The following is a 20,293-nucleotide window of genomic DNA, read 5'->3' as shown; positions in this document are numbered from 1 at the left end:
ACTACTATTACTCCACTCATCGACCGCTATCCAGCATGCATCTAGAGTATTAAGTTAAAAACAGAGTAATGCCTTAAGCAAGATGACATGATGTAGAGAGATAAATTTGTGCAATGTTAAATAAACCCCATCTTGTTATCCTCGATGGCAACGATGCAATACGTGCCTTGCTGCCCCTTCTGTCACTGGGAAAGGACACCGCAAGATCGAACCCAAAGCTAAGCACTTCTCCCATGGCAAGAACTACCAATCTAGTTGGCCAAACCAAACGGATAATTCGAAGAGACTTGCAAAGATAACCAATCATACATAAAAGAATTCAGAGAAGATTCAAATATTATTCATAGATAGACTTGATCGTAAACCCACAATTCATCAGTCTCAACAAACACACCGCAAAAAGAAGATTACATCGAATAGATCTCCACAAGAGAGGGGGAGAACTTTGTATTGAGATTCAAAGAGAGAGAAGAAGCCATCTAGCTACTAACTATGGACCCGAAGGTCTGAGGTAAACTACTCACACTTCATCGGAGGGGCTAGGATGATGTAGAAGCCCTCCGTGATGACGGCCCTCTTTCGGCGGAGCTCTGGAACAGGCCCCAAGATGGGATCTCGTGGATACAGAAAGTTGCAGCGGTGGAATTAGGTTTTTGGCTCCTGTTCTGATCGTTTGGGGGTACGTGTGTATATATAGGAGGAAGAAGTACGCCGGAGGAGCAACGAGGGGCCCACGAGGCAGGGGGTGCGCCCTAGGGGGGCGCCCCCACCCTCGTGACCGCCTATTTTGTTCCTTGGAGTAGGGTCCAAGTCTCCTGGATCACTTTCAATGAGAAAATCACGTTCCCAAAGATTTTATTCCGTTTGGACTCCGTTTGATATTCCGTTTATCCGAAACACTGAAATAGGCAAAAAACAGCAATAATGGGTTGGGCCTCCGGTTAATAGGTTAGTCCCAAAAATAATATAAAAGTGGAAAATAAAGCCCAATATAGTCTAAAACAGTAGATAATATAGCATGGAGCAATCAAAAATTATAGATACGTTGGAGACGTATCAGGCATCCCCAAGCTTAATTCCTGCTCGTCCTCGAGTAGGTAAATGATAAAAAGAGAATTTTTGATGCGGAGTGCTACTTGGCATAATTTCAATGCAAATCTTCTTAATTGTGGTATGAATATTCAGATTAGAAAGATTCAAGACAAAAGTTTATATTGACATAAAAATAATAATACTTCAAGCATACTAACAAAGCAATTATGTCTTCTCAAAATAACATGGCCAAAGAAAGTTATCCCTACAAAATCATATAGTCTGGCTATGCTCCATCTTCACGACACAAAGTATTTAAATCATGCACAACCCCGATGACAATCCAAGCAATTGTTTCATACTCTAACTTTTCCAAAACTTTTTCAATCTTCACGCAATACATGAGCGTGAGCCATGGATATAGCACTATAGGTGGAATAGAATGGTGGTTGTGGAGAAGACAAAAAAGGAGGGGAATATAGTCTCACATCAACTAGGCGTATCAACGGGCTATGGAGATGCCCAACAATAGATATCAATGTGAGTGAGTAGGGATTGCCATGCAACGGATTCACTAGAGCTATAAATGTATGAAAGCTCAACAAAAGAAACTAGTGGGTGTGCATCCAACTTGCTTGCTCACGAAAACCTAGGGCAATTTTGAGGAAGCCCATCATTGGAATATACAAGCCAAGTTCTATAATGTAAAATTCCCACTAGTATATGAAAGTGACAACATATGAGACTCTATATGAAGAACATGGTGCTACTTTGAAGCACAATATATGAGACTCGCTATATCATGGTGCTACTTTGAAGCACAAGTGTGGAAAAAGGATAGTAGCATTGCCCTTTTTTGGGGCCTTCTTTTTTTTCTTTGGCCTTTCTCTTTTTTTTATTTGGGACAATGCTCTATTGAATGATGATCATCACACTTTTATTTATTTACAACTCAATGATTACAACTCGATTCTAAAACAAAGTACTACTCTATATGGATGCCTCCGACGGTGTACCAGGATATGCAATGAATCAAGAGTGACAAGTATGAAGAAATTATGAACGGTGGCTTTGCCACAAATACTATGTCAACTACATGATCATGCTAAGAAATATGACAATGATGAATGTGTCATGATGAACTAGATGGTGGAAAGTTGCATGGCAATATATCTCGGAATGGCTATGGAAATGCCATAATAGGTAGGTATGGTGGCTGTTTTGAGGAAGGTATATGGTAGGTGTATGATACCGGCGAAAGGTGCGCGGTATTAGAGGGGCTAGCAAAGGTGGAAGGGTGAGAGTGCGTATAATCCATAGACTCAACATTAGTCATAAAGAACTCATATACTTATTGCAAAAATCTAGAAGTTATCAAAGCAAAGTATTACGCGCATGCTCCTAGGGGGATAGATTGGTAGGAAAAGACCATCGCTCGTCCCCAACCGCCACTCATAAGGAAGACAATCAATAAATAAATCATGCTCCGACTTCGTTACATAACGGTTCACCATACGTGCATGCTACGGGAATCACAAACTTTAACACAAGTATTCTTTAAATTCACAACTACTCAACTAGCATGACTTTAATATTATCACCTCCATATCTCAAAACAATTATCATTCTTCAATCTTTTCTTAGTATTCAACACACTCAAAAGAAAGTTTCACAAATCTTGAATACCAAGCATATTATTAAGCAAATTACCATGCTATTAAGAGACTCTCAAAATAATTTAAGTGAAGCATGAGAGATCAATACTTTCTTTAAAACAAATCCACCACCGTGCTCTAAAAGATCTAAGTGAAGAACATAGAGCAAAATTATCTAGCTCAAAAGATATAAGTGAAGCACATAGAGCAAAACTACTTAGCTCAAAAAGATATAAGTGAAGCACATAGAGCAAAATTATCTAGCTCAAAAGATATAAGTGAAGCACATAGAGTATTCTATCAAATTTTAATTCATGTATGGCTCTCTAAAAAGGTGTGTACAGCAAGGATGATTGTGGCATACTAAGACACAAAGACACAAATAATACAAGACGCTCCAAGCAAAACACATATCATGTTCGTGAATAAAAATATAGCTCCATGTAAATTACCGATGCCAGTGGACAAAAGAGGGGATGCCTTCCGGGGCATCCCCAAGCTTTGACTTTTTGGTGTCCTTGGATTATCTTGGGGGTGCCATGGGCATCCCCAAGATTAGGCTCTAGCCACTCCTTGTTCCATGATCCATCAAAAGAATTCACCCAAAACTTGAAAACTTCACATCACAAAACTCAAAATAGAAAACTCATGAGCTCCGTTAGCGAAAGAAAACAAAAGACCACTTCAAGGTACTGTAATGAACTCATTATTTATTTATATTGGTGTTAAACCTACTGTATTACAACTTCTCTATGGATTATAAACTATTTTACTAACCATAGATTCATCAAAATAAGCAAACAACACACGAAAAACAGAATCTGTCAAAAACAGAACAGTCTGTAGTAATCTGTAGCTAGCGCAAGATATGGAACCCCAAAAATTCTAAAATAAATTGCTGGACGTGAGGAATTTATCTATTAATCATCTTCAAAAATAATTAACTAAATATCACTCTTCAAATAAAAATTAAAGCAGTTCTCGTGAGCTCTGAAGTTTCTGTTTTTTACAGCAAGTTTAACAAGACTTTCCCTAAGTCTTCCCAACGGTTCTACTTGGCACAAACACTAATTAGACACAAAAAACACAAACAAAACAGAGGCTAAATAATTTATTTATTACCAAGCAGGATCAAAAGGCAAGGAATAAAAATAAAATTGGGTTGCCTCCCAACAAGCGCTATCGTTTAACGCCCCTAGCTAGGCATAAAAGCGAGGATAGATCTATGTATTGCCATCTTTGGTAGGCAATCAATAAGTGGCTCTCATGATAGTTTCATATGGTATTTTTATTTTCTTTCTTGGAAAGTGTTCCATGCCCTTTTTTAATGGAAATTTAAATCTAATATTCCCTTCCTTCATATCAATAATCGCACCAACCGTTCTAAGGAAAGGTCTACCAAGAATAATAGGGCAAGAAGGATTGCAATCTATATCAAGAACAATGAAATCTACGGGCACATAATTCCTATTTGCAACAATAATAACATCATTAATCCTTCCCATAGGTTTCTTAATAGTGGAATCCACAAGATGCAAGTTTAGAGAGCAATCATCAAAATTACGGAAATCTAGCAATCACAAAGTCTTGGGAATAGTAGAGACACTAGCACCCGAATCACACAAAGCATAAAACTCATGATCTTTAATTTTAATTTTAATAGTTGGTTCCCACTCATCATAGATTTTTCTTCATAAGATTGCATCAAGGCATCAACAATATGTTCGGTGAAGGCTTTATTTTGACTATAAGCATGTGGAGAATTTAGCATGGATTGCAACAAGGAAACAAAATCAATTAAAGAGCAACTTTCATAATTAAATTCCTTGAAATCCAATATAGTGGGTTGAGCAACATCTAGATTTTTATTTCTTTCAATCCCACTTTCATCAATTTCATCATTAAGATCTAAATACTCCGAATTTTTAGGACGCCTTCTAGGTAAAGGAAGATCATATTCAGTTTCATCAAGATTCATATTGCAAAATAAATATTTAATAGGGGACACATCAATAACTTTTAGATCTTCATCCTGATTTTCATAGGTATTGGAAGAACATGCTTTAATAAAGGCATATTTGGAAGCACGCATCCTAGAGGTTCTTTCCTTGCACTCATCAATGGAAATTCTCATGGCTTTGAGAGACTCATTGATATCATGCTTAGGAGGAATAGATCTAAGCTTTAAAGAATCAACCTCAAGAGAAATTCTATCAACGTTTCTAGCCAAATCATCAACTTTAAACAATTTTTCTTCAAGCAAAGCATTAAAAAAATTTGTGAATTCATAAACTCTTTAACACTAGTCTCAAATTCAGAGGGCATGTTATTATAATTTCCATAAGAGTTGTTGTAGGAATTACCATAATTATTAGAAGGATTACTAGGATATGGCCTAGGATTAAAATTCCCTCTATAAGCATTGTTACCAAAATTATTCCTACCAACAAAATTCACATCCATAGATTCATTGTTATTCTCAATCAAAGTAGACAAAGGCATATCATTAGGATCATAAAAACACTCTTAGTAGAAAATAGTTTCATAAGTTCATCCATCTTTCCACTCAACACATTAATTTCTTCTATCGCATGCACCTTTTTATTAGAAGATCTTTCAGTATGCCATTGAGAATAATTAACCATAATATTATCTAGGAGTTTAGTAGCATCTCCTAAAGTGATTTCCATAAAAGTGCCTCCTGCGGCCGAATCTAAAAGATTTCTAGAAGCGAAATTCAATCTGACATAAAATTTTTGTATAATCATCCACAAATTCAAACCATGAGTAGGGAATCACGTATCATTAGTTTCATTCTCTCCCAAGCTTGTGCAACATGTTCATGATCAAGTTGTTTAAAGTTCATAATATCGTTTCTAAGAGAGATGATTTTAGCGGGAGGAAAATACTTAGATATAAAAGCATCTTTGCACTTTCTCCATGAATCAATACTATTCTTAGGCAAAGACGAAAACCAATCTTCAGCACGATCTCTAAGCGAAAAAGGAAATAGCTTCAATTTAACGACATCATTATTGACATCTTTTTTCTTTTGCATATCACATAAATCAACGAAGCTATTCAGATAAGTAGCGGCATCTTCACTAGGAAGGCCGGCGAATTGATCTTTCATAACAAGATTCAACAAAGCAGTATTAATTTCATAAGATTCAGCATCGGTTAGAGGAGCAATCGGAGTGCTAAGGAAATCATTATTATTGGTATTGGTGAAGTCACACAATTTGGTAGTATCTTGAGCCATCGCAACAAACAAGCAATCTAACACACGAGCAAACAAAAAGCAAGCGGGCAAAAAGAGGCAAATAGAGAGGGAGGATAGAGAGAGAGAGAGAGAGGCGAATAAAACGGCAAGGGTGAATTGGGGGAGAGGAAAACAAGAGGCAAATGGCAAATAATGTAATGCGAGAGATAGGGATTGTGATGGGTACTTGGTATGTTGACTTTTTGCGTAGACTCCCCGGCAACGGCGCCAGAAATCCTTCTTGCTACGTCTTGAGCTTGCGTTGGTTTTCCCCAAAGAGGAAGGGATGATGCAGCAGAGTAGCGTAAGTATTTCCCTCAGTTTTTGAGAACCAAGGTATCAATCCAGTAGGAGGCCACGGTCAAGTCCCTCGTGCCTGCACAAAGCGATAGCTACTCGCAACCAACGCGATTAGGGGTTGTCAATCCCTTCACGGTCATTTACGAGAGTTAGATCTGATAGATATAATATTTTTGGTATTTTTGGTATAAAGATGCAAAGTAAAAAGTAAAAGCAAAGTTAAAAAGCAAAGCAAGATTAAAGTGATGGAGATTGATATGATCAGAATAGACCTGGGGGCCATAGGTTTCACTAGTGGCTTCTCTCAAGAGCATAAGTATTCTACGGTGGGTGAACAAATTACTATTGAGCAATTGATAGAATTGAGCATAGTTATGAGAATATCTAGGCATGATCATGCATATAGGCATCACGTCCGTGACAAGTAGATCGAAATGATTCTGCATCTACTACTATTACTCCACTCATCGACCGCTATCCAGCATGCATCTAGAGTATTAAGTTAAAAACAGAGTAACACCTTAAGCAAGATGACATGATGTAGAGAGATAAATTCATGCAATATGAAATAAACCCCATCTTGTTATCCTCGATGGCAACGATGCAATACGTGCCTTGCTGCCCCTTCTGTCATTGGGAAAGGACACCGCAAGATCGAACCCAAAGCTAAGCATTTCTCCCATGGAAAGAACTACCAATCTAGTTGGCCAAACCAAACGGATAATTCAAAGAGACTTGCAAAGATAACCAATCATACATAAAAGAATTCAGAGAAGATTCAAATATTATTCATAGATAGACTTGATCATAAACCTACAATTCATCGGTCTCAACAAACGCACCGCAAAAAGAAGATTACATTGAATAGATCTCCACAAGAGAAGGGGAGAACTTTGTATTGAGATTCAAAGAGAGAGAAGAAGCCATCTAGCTACTAACTATGGACACGAAGGTCTGAGGTAAACTACTCACACTTCATCGGAGGGGCTAGGATGATGTAGAAGCCCTCCGTGATGATGGCCCTCTTCCGACGGAGCTCTGGAACAGGCCCCAAGATGGGATCTCGTGGATACAGAAAGTTGCGGCGGTGGAATTAGGTTTTGGCTCCTGTTCTGATCGTTTGGGGGTACGTGTGTATATATAGGAGGAAGAAGTACGTCGGAGGAGCAACGAGGGGCCCACGAGGCAGGGGGAGTGCCCTAGGGGGGCCCACCCTCGTGACTGCCTCTTTTGTTCCTTGGAGCAGGGTCCAAGTCTCCTGGATCACGTTCGGTGAGAAAATCACGTCCCCGAAGATTTTATTCCATTTGGACTCCGTTTGATATTCCGTTTATCCGAAACACTGAAATAGGCAAAAAAACAGCAATTCTGGGTTGGGCCTCCGGTTAATAGGTTAGTCCCAAAAATAATATAAAAGTGGAAAATAAAGCCCAATATAGTCCAAAACAGTAGATAATATAGCATGGAGCAATAAAAAATTATAGATATGTTGGAGACATATCAAACGACAACTCGGGTTTCTTGCCAAACTACAGTTCATTTGGTGTCATCTCAACGGATTTATATGGTGCCCTATTTAACGTGAATGCAGTTATCTCTAATGTATAACCCCAAAACGATAGTGGTAAATCGGTAAGAGACATCATAGATCGCACCATATATATAATAAAGTACGGGTACGACGTTCGGACACACCATTATGCTGTGATGGTCCAAGTGGCGTGAGTTGCGATACTATTCCACATTGTTTCAAATGAAGACCAAACTCGTAACTCAAATATTTCGTCGCCGCGATCAGATCATAGAAACTTTATTTTCTTGTTACGATGATTTTGCACTTCACTCTGAAATTCTTTGATCTTTTTAAATATTTCAGACTTATGTTTCATCGAGTAGATATACCCATATCTGCTCAAATCATCTGTGAAGGTCAGAAAATAATGATACCATCCACGAGCCTCAACACTCATCGGATCGCATACATCAGTATGTATTATTTCCAATAAGTCAGTTGCTCGCTCCATTGTTCCGGAGAACGGAGTCTAAGTCATCTTGCCCATGAAGCATGGTTCGCAAGCATCAAGTGATTCCAAAAGCCCATCAGCATGGAGTTTCTTCATGCGTTTTACACCAATATGACCTAAACGGCAATGCCATAAATATGTTGCACTATCATTATCAACTTTGCATCTTTTGGTATCAATATTATGAATATGTGTATCACTACGATCGTGATCCAATAAACCATTTATATTAAGTGTATGACCATAGAAGGTTTTATTCATGTAAACAGAACAACAATTATTCTTTGATATAAATGAATAACCGTATTGCAATAAACATGATCCAATCATATTCATGCTCAACACAAACACCAAATAACATTTATTTTAGGTTCAACACTAATCCCGAAGGTAAAAGGAGTGTGCGATGGTGATCTTATCAACCTTGGAATCATTTCCAATACACATCATCACCTCGTCCTTAACTAGTCTCTGTTTATCTTGCAACTCCTATTTTTGAGTTACTACTCTTAGCAACTGAACCATCATCAAATATCGAGAGGTTGTTGTAAACACTAATAAAGTACACATCAATAACATGTATATCAAATATACTTTTGTTCACTTTTGTCATCCTCTTTATCCACCAATAATATAGGGTAGTTCCACTTCTAGTGATCATTTCCTTTGCAGTTAGAAGCACTCAGTTTCAGGTTTGGGTCTAGCTTTGGGCTTCTTCATGGGAGTGGCAACTTGCTTGCCATTCTTCTTGAAGTTCCCTTTATTTCCCTTGTCTTTTTACTTGAAACTAGTGGTCTTGTCAACCATCAACACTTGATGCTTTTCTTGATTTCAACCTTCGCCGATTTCAGCATCGCGAAGAGCTTGGGAATCGTTTCTATTATCCCTTGCATATTATAGTTCATCACAAAGTTATTGATCTACAACATAGATACGCAAATACTATCAGGACTAAGTTCATGATAAATTAAAGTTCAATTAATCATATTACTTAAGAACTCCCACTTAGATAGACATCCCTCTAATCATCTAAGTGATCACGTGATCCATATCAACTAAACCATGTCCGATCATCATGTGAGATGGAGTAGATTTCAATGGTGAACATCATTATGTTGATCATATCTACTATATGATTCACGCTCGACCTTTCAGTCTCAGTTTTCCAAGGCCATATCTGCATATGCTAGGCTCGTCAAGTTTAACCTGGGTATTTTGCTTGTGCAAAACTGGCTTGCACCCGTTGTATGTGAACGTAGAGCTTATCACACCTGATCATCACGTGGTGTCTCGGCACGACGAACTATAGCAACGGTGCATACTCAGGGAGAACACTTATACCTTGAAATTTTAGTGAGAGATCATCTTATAATGCTACTGCCGTACTAAGGAAAATAAGATGCATAAAGGATAAACATCACATGCAATCAATATAAGTGATATGATATGGCCATCATCATCTTGTGCTTTTGATCTCCATCTCCAAAGCACCGTCATGATCACCATCGTCGCCGGCTTGACACCTTGATCTCCATCGTAGCATCGTTGTCATCTCGCCAACTATTGCTTCTACGACTATCGCTACCGCTTAGTGATAAAGTAAAGCAATTACATGGCGATTGCATTTCATACAATAAAGCGACAACCATATGGCTCCTGCCAGTTGCCGATAACTTCTACAAAACAAGATCATCTCATACAACAATTTATACCATCACATCTTAACCATATCACATCACAACATGCCCTGCAAAAACAAGATTTTTTTTGAATATTTACTGTGAGGCAAAGCCCCACAGCGCTTTATTGAAAGAGAAAATTGTACAAACAGAGGAAATTACATGGGCTATAGTACAAAACTACCACTACCTACCTACCTACCTGAAGTTATATGAGGGAATTAATCCAAGCACACAACTTGTTCCTGGTATCTACCCTGAGCCTATGAGCTAGAAGGGAAAGATCATGTACAAATTTACATTTCCAAGCACCAAAAGTTGCATTCTCTCCTCTGAAAGTTCTACCATTCCTGAGGATCCAAATATTCCAAGCTGCAGTGAGCATAACATCGAAGAAGAAGGGATGCTTGAACTTGGACCTTGCATGCTGAATAAATTGCCGAATATCAGGTCCCGTGGACCAGTCAATGGACAGATAACTCCAAACTCTGCGGCTGAAGTTGCAATTGAAAAACAAGTGCAACCTATCCTCATAGACATATTCATTGCAGATAACACAGAGATTGTCATCCAAAGGAGATCTCCAATGCCTACATATCAACAAGTCCTTGGTGTTGAGTCTATCAAAGAATAACAACCAGCCAAAAATTTTGATCTTCATGGTGCACTTGCTATCCCACAACCATTTACATGGTAGAATTGTGGGCAAATGGGAGTGCATAAGCGTGTAAAAGCTCTTGGAAGTGTAACAACCAGACTTTCCAAGACAGATCCAAACATCTGGTATAGTGTGGTCTCTGTTTAAGGCCAAAATCCAACCTTCCAGAACTTGTAACTCCAAGCAGCCTCATGTGACAATGGCAGGAAGAACATTGAGAAGATATCCTGAGAAATGAGGAATTCATGCACAGAGACTTTGTCATTGTTAACAAATGAAAAAAGCCTGGGTAATCTCCAACACAAAGTTCTGGAAGAACCACCAATGAGCCAAGCATCGGACCAAAAAAGGGCAGAATCTCCCATATTGATGTGCACTGAGGCAATGGCAGTATATGCATTAGAGAGCTTGATGATATTTCTCCACCAAAAGGAACCAACATGAGTTGTAGCATGTGGAAGCCCATCAGCATAATAGCTATTCTAGATCACAGTCACCCAGGGGATATCAGCCTTATTAAAAAATTTATGGAGATGCTTGAGAAGGAGGCCCTTGTTTTGAATGTGCAAGTTGATCGCCCCAAGCCCTCCTTTGTCCTTTGGCCTACAAACCAAATCCCAAGCATCCAGGGATTTCTTAGGAGCATCACTGCTAGATCTCCATAGGCATTACCTAAATATTCTGTCCAGTTGCTTAATAATACTAGGAGGTAGTTGTAGACTGCAGAGGAAGTAGATTGGCATAGATGTCAAAACAGAAGTTAATAGCTGCAGCCGGGAGCCCTGATTTAACATGCAGGAACTAGCAGTCAATCTCCTTTCCAAAGTATCAACTAAGGGCATGAAATCCACATTCCTTGGCCTGGTAGTTTCAAGTGGCAGCCCCAAGTAAGTGAATGGGCGTTATCCAATTTTACAACCCAGCAAAGCAGCTAACCTGTTGGCCTCCTCTTCATTAATGTTTAAGGGAATCATGGAGGACTTTGCAAAATTAACCTTTAGCCCAGTGGATTGCTGAAATGTCAACAACATATTTTTCAGGGCTACCAATTCGTCCTCTCTGGCAGACAAAAAGATGATAGTATCGTCAGCATATTGTATTATGTGAAAGTCTTGATCATGGGAGGGAATTGGGAGAGTTAAGGTTCCACGGGAGAACATTTGATTAACCACTGACTGCAAGAGGTCAGCAGCTATAACAAAAAGGAGGGGTGAGAGAGGATCACCTTGTCTGACCCCATAGTTGCACTTAAACTGTTTACCAGGTATGCCATTAAGCAACACAGAAGATGTCCCTGAAGAAAGAATATCTTTAACCCAGCCAATCCACTTATCATCAAAATCCTTATGTTTGAGCATCTGCAAAATAACCTCATGTTCCACAGTATCAAAAGCCTTGGCAAAATCCAGCTTTAGAATGATGATAGGTCTCTTTGATTGTTTGCATTGACGTATATATTCAAAAGCCCAAGCTAAACAGTCCTCAATTGATCTGCTCTTCAGAAACCCATACTAGTTCTTATGAATAGAATTCAAAATCACTCTTTGCAACCTATTTGTCAACAACTTGGTGAGAAATTTCAAACAAGTGTTAGTCAAAGAAATAGGTCTAAAATCATCTGGTTCCTCAGGGGAGAGCATCTTAGGTATGAGAGTGATGAGAGAGCCATTGATATTTTCCAAAGACAATTTCCCTTCATAAAAGTCTTGAATGAGACGCAGAAAATCCTTCTCAATTATAGGCCAACAATGTTTAACGAATATTCCATTGAAGCCATCTGGGCCTGGTGCCCGATCAGGTAGCATCTCCTGCAGAACCTTATTAATTTTAGTAGCAGAGAAGGGCTGAGACAACTCTTCCAGGCCAGGGATAGGCTGAATGAGGTTTGTCAAGTCATAGCCCATTGAGATACCCTGGGCCTGCCCATTCTGTTTTTAAAAGAAGCCCAAAGAATTCTTGCCATTTGATCATGATCAGAAACCGGCGCAGACATCCCTAGGGTATTCAAGCTGGCTATGGAGTTCTTTCTCATGCGTTCAGAGGCCATAGCATGGAAGAATTTAGAATTCTCCTCTCCCACCTTAATGTATCTAATCATGCACCGCTGCTTCTAATAGATGTAATGACTTTTCAACAGACGCTCATAGTGCAACTTGACAATTCTCCTAAAGTTAAACTCTATCCTCACAAGGGGTCTCACCTTCTCCAACTGATCAAAAAAAGAGAATAACCTTGCTGCAATCAAGAGTTAATTTCTTGAGGTAAGAAAGATTCTTACTCCAAGGCCTCAAATCATACCTTAGTTGTTGTTCCTGGTTAAAACAACCGAAGCAGAGAGGTCAGCAAAGACCGGAGCGTCCCAAGATCTGCGGACACATTCCATAAAACCTGGCATATCCACCCAGAAATTCTCAAATCAGAAGATCTTAGATTTAGGAATCATTGTGTGAATATAAACCACACGTGGCACATGATCCGAGGTAGTTTTAGCCAGTGGAAAAACCATAGTGTTAGGGTAATGAGATATCCGATCCGAGGTTGTGAAGAACCAATCGAGCTGCTCTAGGAGAGGTATTTGCTGCATATTAGACAAGGTGAAACTCCTTCCCTTTATCGGCAATTCTAGGAGGCCAAGGTGCCCAATCATTTATATCGCCTCCTGGTAGATTTCTATTATCCAAAGAACGAATAAAATTGAAATCACCAATGAGTAGCCAGTTTTCCTCCGGAGGGATGGTTAGGTGGTACAACCAGCTAACAAAATCATTTCTAGGTTGGCCCTCACAGGGTCCATAGACCGATACCAAAGTCCACTTCTCTGAATTATGAACAGACTTAAAGGAAACAACCACACTGAAATGCTGAATTTCCACTAGCTGACCCTAAAAACAGAGGAGTTCCAAATGATCAAAATTCCACCAGACGCACCCACAGATGGAGAAAAGGCAAACTGATCAAAGCGACTAGGGAAGAATGACCTAATCGTTCGGATCTCAAACTACTCACATTTGGTTTCCTGCAGACAGATTATGGAACAGTGACTCTCCTCAATATTAATTAGCTCTAACATCATGCTGCCTAGCCTCCGAATTCAAGCCACGCACATTGATGACCCACAAGTATAGGGGATCTATCATAGTCCTTTCGATAAGTAAGAGTGTCGAACCCAACGAGGAGCAGAAGGAAATGATAAGCGGTTTCCAGCAAGGTATTCTCTGCAAGTACTGAAACAAGTGGTAACAAATAGTTTTGTGATAGGATAATTTGTAACGAGCAACAAGTAACAAAAGTAAATAAGGTGCAGCAAGGTGTCCCAATCCTTTTTGTAGCAAAGGACAAGCCTGGACAAACTCTTATATGATGTAAAGCGCTCCCGAGGACACATGGGAATATCGTCAAGCTAGTTTTCATCACGTTCATCTGATTCCCGTTCGGTACTTTGATAATTTGGTATGTGGGTGGACCGGTGCTTGGGTGCTGCCCTTACTTGGACAAACATCCCACTTATGATTAACCTCTATTGCAAGCATCCACAACTACAACAAAAGTATTAAGGTAAACCTAACCATAGCATGAAACATATGGATCCAAATCAGCCCCTTACGAAGCAACGCATAAACTAGGGTTTAAGCTTTTGTCACTCTAGCAACCCATCATCTACTTATTACTTCCCAATGCCTTCCTCTAGGCCCAAACAATGGTGAAGTGTCATGTAGTCGACGTTCACATAACACCACTAGAGGAGAGACAACATACATCTCATCAAAATATCAAATGAATACCAAATTCACATGACTACTAATAGCAAGACTTCTCCCATGTCCTCAGGAACAAACGTAACTACTCACAAAGCATAAACATGTTCATAATCAGAGGGGTATTAATATGCATATAGGATCTGAACATATGATCTTCCACCAATTAAACTAACTAGCATCAACTACAAGGAGTAATTAACACTACACCAATCCCGGACTTGGAGACAAGAATTGGATACAAGAGATGAACTAGTGTTTTGAGAGGAGATGGTGCTGATGAAGATGTTGATGGAGATTGCCCTCTCCCAATGAGAGGAGCGTTGGTGATGATGATGGCGATGATTTCCCCCTCCGGGAGGGAAGTTTCCTTGGCAGAACAGCTCTGCCGGAGCTCTAGATTGGATCCGCCAAGGTTCCGCCTCGTGGCGGTGGAGTCTCGTCCGAGAAGATTGCTTTTTTCCCATCGAAAGACTTCATATAGCAGAAGATGGCCACCAAAGGGCCACCAGGGGGCCCACGAGGTAGGGGGGCACGCCCAGGGAGGTAGGGCGCGCCCCCACCCTCGTGGGCAGGGTGTGGCCCCCCTGGTGAATTTCTTCTGCTGAGTATTTTTTATATATTCTGAAAACATCTTCCGTGAAGTTTCAGGACTTTTGGAGCTGCGCAGAATAGGTCTCTAATATTTGCTCCTTTTCCAGCCCAGAATCCCACCTGCCGGCATTCTCCCTCTTTATGTAAACCTTGTAAAATAAGAGAGAATAGGCATAAGTATTGTGACATAATGTGTAATAACAGCCCATAATGCAATAAATATCGATATAAAATCATGATGCAAAATGGACGTATCAACTCCCCCAAGCTTAGACCTCGCTTGTCCTCAAGCGAAAGCCGATAACGATAAATATGTCCACATGTTTAGAGGTAGAGGTTTCGATAAAATAAAATACGGACATGAGGGCATCATGATCATTCTTAGAACAGCAACATATATGATTCCTGTCATATAATCTCTTATGCTAGAGTAATAATTCAATCACAATATCAAGTATGAATTGTAAACTTCATTGAAAACTAACAAACTATAATCTCGGTCATTGAAGCAATTGCAATTTATCATAACATAGGAAATATTCAATGTATAAGAGCTTTTTAGCAAGTCCACATACTCAACTATTATATAGTCTTTCACAATTGCTGACACTCACGCAATACTTATGGGTATGGAGTTTTAATCGGACATAGAGAAAGATAGGGGCTTATTGTTTTGCCTCCCAATGTTTTACCTCAAGGGTAATGTCAACAATAATAGTTCATGAAGACTCACGTCCAATTAGCCATACATACCAGGATCGTTCCAACATACTGTGCTTGCTAAAGGATAAAATATAAAAAGGAGGGGTGAAGATCACCGTGACTCTTATGCAAGGTAGGAGATAAAAGTAAAAGATAGGCCCTTCATAGAGGGAAGCAGAGGTTGTCATGCGCTTTTATGGTTGGATGCAAAAAATCTTAATGCGAAAGAGCGTCTCTTTATATTGCCACTTGTGATATGGACCTTTATTATGCAGTCTGTCGCTTTTATTTCTTCCATATCACACGATCGTATAAAGCTTATTTTCTCCCACACTAATAAGTCACACATATTTAGAGAGAAAATTTTATTGCTTGCAACGATGACAACTTACTTGGAGGATCTTACTCAATCCATAGGTAGGTATGGTGGACTCTCATGGCAAAACTGGTTTAAGGGTATTTGGAAGCACAAGTAGTATCTCTACTTGGTGCAATGGATTGGCTAGCATGAGGGGGAAAGGCAAGCTCAACATGTTGGAGGATCCATGACAATATAATTTATCTCAGATGTAAGAAAACATAATCCATTACGTTGTCTTCCTTGTCCAACGTCAACTCTTTAGCATGTCATACTTTAAAGAGTGCTCACAATCATAAAAGATGTCCAAGATAGTATATTTATATGTGAAGACCTCTCTTTATTTATTACTTCCTATTAATTGCAACAATGACCAAAACTATGTTTGTTAACCCTCAACAACTTTTATTCATCATACTTTTTCTATGTGAGCTCATTACTCTCCATAAGATCCATATGATCTCTTTGTTTCTTTCTATTCTTTCTCTTTTCTTTTATTCACTTAGGATCATGGCAAAATAATCAAGCCCTTGACTCAACACTAATCTTTATTATATAGCTCACTGACATGATTACATAGAAGGATAATAAAGCAAAACTCACAACTAGATCATACTAAAAACTTATATTCTACTAGATCAAGATATTACCAAAAGGATCGAACTAAGAAAACGGTAAAGATAAAAGTGATGGTGATACGATACCGGGGCACTCCCCCAAGCTTGGCAGTTGCCAAGGGGAGTGCCCATACCCATGTGATTATGTCTCCTTTGTTGATGAAGAAGGTGGTTTTGTTGATGGCGTAGGCTTGTCATCCTTCTTCCAGGGCATAGGTTCACCATTATAGAAGGATGATCGAGTCTCCTGAAACCTCAAATCTGTAGCCAAACTCATCCTCTTGAATCTATATTCATACTCACAGTTTTGGTTTTGCAGGTCATAAATCTGGGCTTGGAGGTGCTCGATTTTCTCATGAAGCTTGAAGATGGCCTCCCCAATGTCCTTGACGTCCAACTTGTGGTTGTTGGTGAACTCCGTGATCATAATGTGATTGGACTCAAGTCCACGCTCCACCATCTCCTGACACTTGAAAACTTCTTGCTCCAATGCCTCGAGCCTGGCCTCCGTGCTTCCGGTCTTCCTCGGTCCCTCAGCATCGCGGATGTGCAACAACCCCTCACGCATCTCAATGGTTTGAGGGTGTTGCAGCACTTCTGCGAGGTAGGGGTTGATGACCTTCTCGAAGAACTGGTCCTTGGGGGCACTTGAAGATGACATGGCAACCTGGATCTGTCAGAAAAACAGCTCGAAACAAAGACAGGAGATTTTTGCGTGATACGGGAGTCAAAACCCCCGGGAGATTATATAATGAATTTTTACTCACCAAAATACGTGTCGTGTATGAAAACGGAATCCGAAGAGCACACGAGGTGCCCACGAGGTAGGGGGCACGCCCAGTAGGGTAGGGCGCGCCCTCCACCCTCGTGGAGGCCTCGTGTCCTTCCCGGGCTGCTTCTTATTTTTCTATTTTTCTAAATATTCCAAAACGGAGAAATATTGCCTTAAAAATTGTTTTGGAGTCAGTTTACTTACCGTACCACATACCTATTCCTTTTCGGAGTCTGAAACATTCCGGAAAGTGTCCCTTATGTATTCCTCCGGGGTTACAGTTTCAATAACATTGGTTCAACATTTATAGGATTACCCGAGATATAGTGTTTAATTCTTTGGCCGTTCACCACCTTCGGATTTGTGCCTTCGAAGTTGTTGATTTTTATGGCACCGAAATGATAGACCTCCTCGATAACGTAAGGACCTTCCCATTTAGAGAGAAGTTTTCCTGCAAAAAAAATCTTAAATGAGAGTTGTATAGCAATACATAATCACCTGCATTAAACTCACGCTTTTCTATTATTTTGTCATGCTATCTTTTAACCTTTTCTTTAAATAATTTGGCATTTTCATAGGCTTGGGTTCTCCATTCATCAAGTGAGCTAATATCAAATAACCTCTTCTCACCAGCAAGTTTAAAATCATAGTTAAGTTCTTTAATAGCCCAATATGCCTTGTGTTCTAGTTCGAGAGGTAAGTGACATGCTTTTCCATAGACCATTTTATACGGAGACATACCCATAGGATTTTTATATGCAGTTCTATAGGCCCATAATGCATCATCAAGTTTCTTGGACCAATTCTTTTGAGATCTATTAACAGTCTTTTGCAAAATTAATTTGAGTTCTCTATTACTCAATTCTACTTGACCACTAGACCGTGGGTGATAAGGGGATGCAATTCTATGATTAACATCATATTTAGCAAGCATTTTACAGAAAGCACCATGAATAAAATGTTAACCACCATCGGTCATTAAATATCTAGGGACTCCAGACCTTGGAAAAATAACTTCTTTAAGCATTTTAATAGAGGTGTTATGATCAGCACTACTAGTTGGAATAGCTTCTACCCACTTAGTAACATAATCAACAGCAACTAAAATATGGGTATATCCATTAGAGGAAGGAAAGGGTCCCATATAGTCAAAGCCCCAAACATCAAATGGTCCAATAACAAGTGAATACTTCATAGGCATTTCTTGACGTCTACTAATATTACCAGTTCTTTGACATTCATCACAGGATAAGACAAACTTACGAGCATCCTTGAAGAGAGTAGGCCAATAAAAACCAGATTGCAATACCTTATGTGCAGTCCTATCTCCAGCATGGTGTCCTCCATAAGCTTCGGAGTGACACTTGCGTAACATCTGTTCCTGTTCATGCTCAGGTACACAACGTCTAATAATACCATCTACTCCTTCTTTATAAAGATGTGGGTCATCCCAAAAGTAATGCCTCAAATCATAGAAGAACTTTTTCTTTTGCTGGTATGTGAAACTAGGTGGTATAAATTTAGCAACAATGTAATTAGCATAATCAGCATACCATGGAGCAGTATGGGAAGCATTTATAACATTTAATTGCTCATCAGGAAAGCTATCATCAATAGGTAGTGGGTCATCAAGCACATTTTCTAACCTAGACAAGTTGTCTGCAATGGGGTTCTCAGCTCCCTTTCTATCAACAATATGCAAATCAAATTGTTATAGCAAGAGAACCCATCTAATAAGTCTAGGTTTAGCATCTTTCTTTTCCAAAAGATATTTAATAGCAGCATGATCAGTGTGAATAGTTACTTTAGAATCAACAATATAAGGTCTGAACTTATCACAAGCAAATACAACTGTTAAGAATTCCTTTTCAGTAGTAGCATGATTTCTCTGAGCATTGTCTAGAGTTTTACTAGCATATTGAATAACATTTAGTTTCTTATCAACTCTTAGCCCTAGGACAGCACCTACAGCATAATCACTAGCATCACACATAATTTCATACGGTAAATTCCAATCAGGTGGCTGAACAATAGGTGCAGAGATCAATGCTTTCTTAAGTATTTCAAATGCTTCTACACAATCATCATCAAAGACAAATGGTATATCTTTTTGTAATAAATTAGTCATAGGCTGAGAGATTTTTGAGAAGTCCTTAATGAACCTCCTATAAAAACCGGCATGACCAAGGAAACTTCTTATACCTTTGATGTCCTTGGGACATGGCATCTTTTCAATAGCATCAACCTTGGCTTTATCAACTTCAATACCTCTTTCAGAAACTTTATGCCCCAAGACAATACCTTCATTAACCATAAAGTGGCACTTTTCCCAATTCAAGACAAGATTAGTTTCTTCACATCTCTGCAAAACTCGATCAAGGTTGCTTAAGAAATCATCAAAAGAAGATCCATAGACAGAGAAGTCGTCCATGAAAACCTCACAAATCTTTTCACAGAAGTCAGAGAATATAGCCATCACGCATCTTTGAAAGGTAGCAGGTGCATTACATAAACCAAAAGGCATACGTCTATAAGCAAAAGTACCAACAGGGCAAGTAAAAGTAGTCTTTGATTGATCCTTAGCTGACACAGGTATTTCAGAGAAACCAGAATAACCATCTAGAAAGCAAAAATGTGTATGTTTAGATAATCTTTCTAGCATTTGATCGATAAAAGGTAAGGGGTAATGATCCTTTTTAGTAGCCTTATTTAATTTGTGGAAATCAATTACCATCCTCTAACCGGTAATAATTATTTGAGGGATCAATTCATATTTATCATTAGGAACGACAGTAATACCAACCTTCTTAGGGACACAATGGAAAGGACTTACCCACTGACTATCAGCAACAGGATAAATTATACCTGCCTCAAGGAGCTTTAGT

This window comes from Triticum urartu, chromosome 1, assembly GCF_003073215.2.
Source record: "Triticum urartu cultivar G1812 chromosome 1, Tu2.1, whole genome shotgun sequence".
NCBI lineage: Eukaryota > Viridiplantae > Streptophyta > Magnoliopsida > Poales > Poaceae > Triticum > Triticum urartu.
The sequence above is the reverse complement of the archived record's forward strand: the minus strand, read 5'-3'. Positions refer to the sequence as shown.